The sequence below is a fragment of the Fonticula alba genome (genome assembly GCF_000388065.1).
Source record: "Fonticula alba strain ATCC 38817 unplaced genomic scaffold supercont2.2, whole genome shotgun sequence".
In the NCBI taxonomy this organism is placed as follows: Eukaryota; order Rotosphaerida; family Fonticulaceae; genus Fonticula; species Fonticula alba.
The window spans coordinates 3,281,127-3,281,836 of NW_009242972.1; positions in this window are offsets into that span (position 1 = coordinate 3,281,127).

The window sequence follows — 710 nt, forward strand, 5'->3', positions numbered from 1 at the left end:
AGAGAGAGAGAGAGAGAGGGCTGGGAGGAGGGAGGTGAGGGATCTGGGAGAGGGGGTGGAGAATGAAGATAGGCTGCACAGGGTGGTGAGGTGCTCTCTCCCGTCGGGAGACGCCGGGTGTGTCGGCCCGGCCGCCGATGAATGCAGGCTAGCAGCCACTCGGGAGTGGCCGCGGCACGAGCCCCGAAGGCTCGGCCCTGCCAGGGCGGCGTTGGGGGATGTAGTGGCGATGAAGGCGCACAGCCGGACCCAGCATTCCCCTGAGCATTCTCCTCTGCTTGGCAGGCGGCGGAGGCACGTTCCAATCAGTTCCCGCCGTGCTGGCCGTGTCCCTGAGGGAGGGGCGGGTGTGTGTGTGTGTGTGTGTATATGTGTGTATATGAGTGTGTGTGTGTGTGTGTCCTCATGCGTGTGCTATACGCGTATGCCATGCAAGGAGGGAGATACCGAGCCCGACGGGCTTACGAAGGGGGCAAATGGGCGGCTTGTGGGCGCGATCGCGAGATCCGGGGACCGGATCTCGGTTGGACCTGGCCGAGATCGCGAGATCGAGCCGCGGACGCCGATCACCCCAGGGCAGGGGGGCGGGAGGGGGCCGGACAAGGGGCGGCGGCCCGCGCACTTATCCCCCGGGGGCGGCGATCTCGGCTCGCAAGCGGCGACCTCCATGGGGCAAGGCACAAATTCCCGGAGGACGGGGGCGGGGGGGG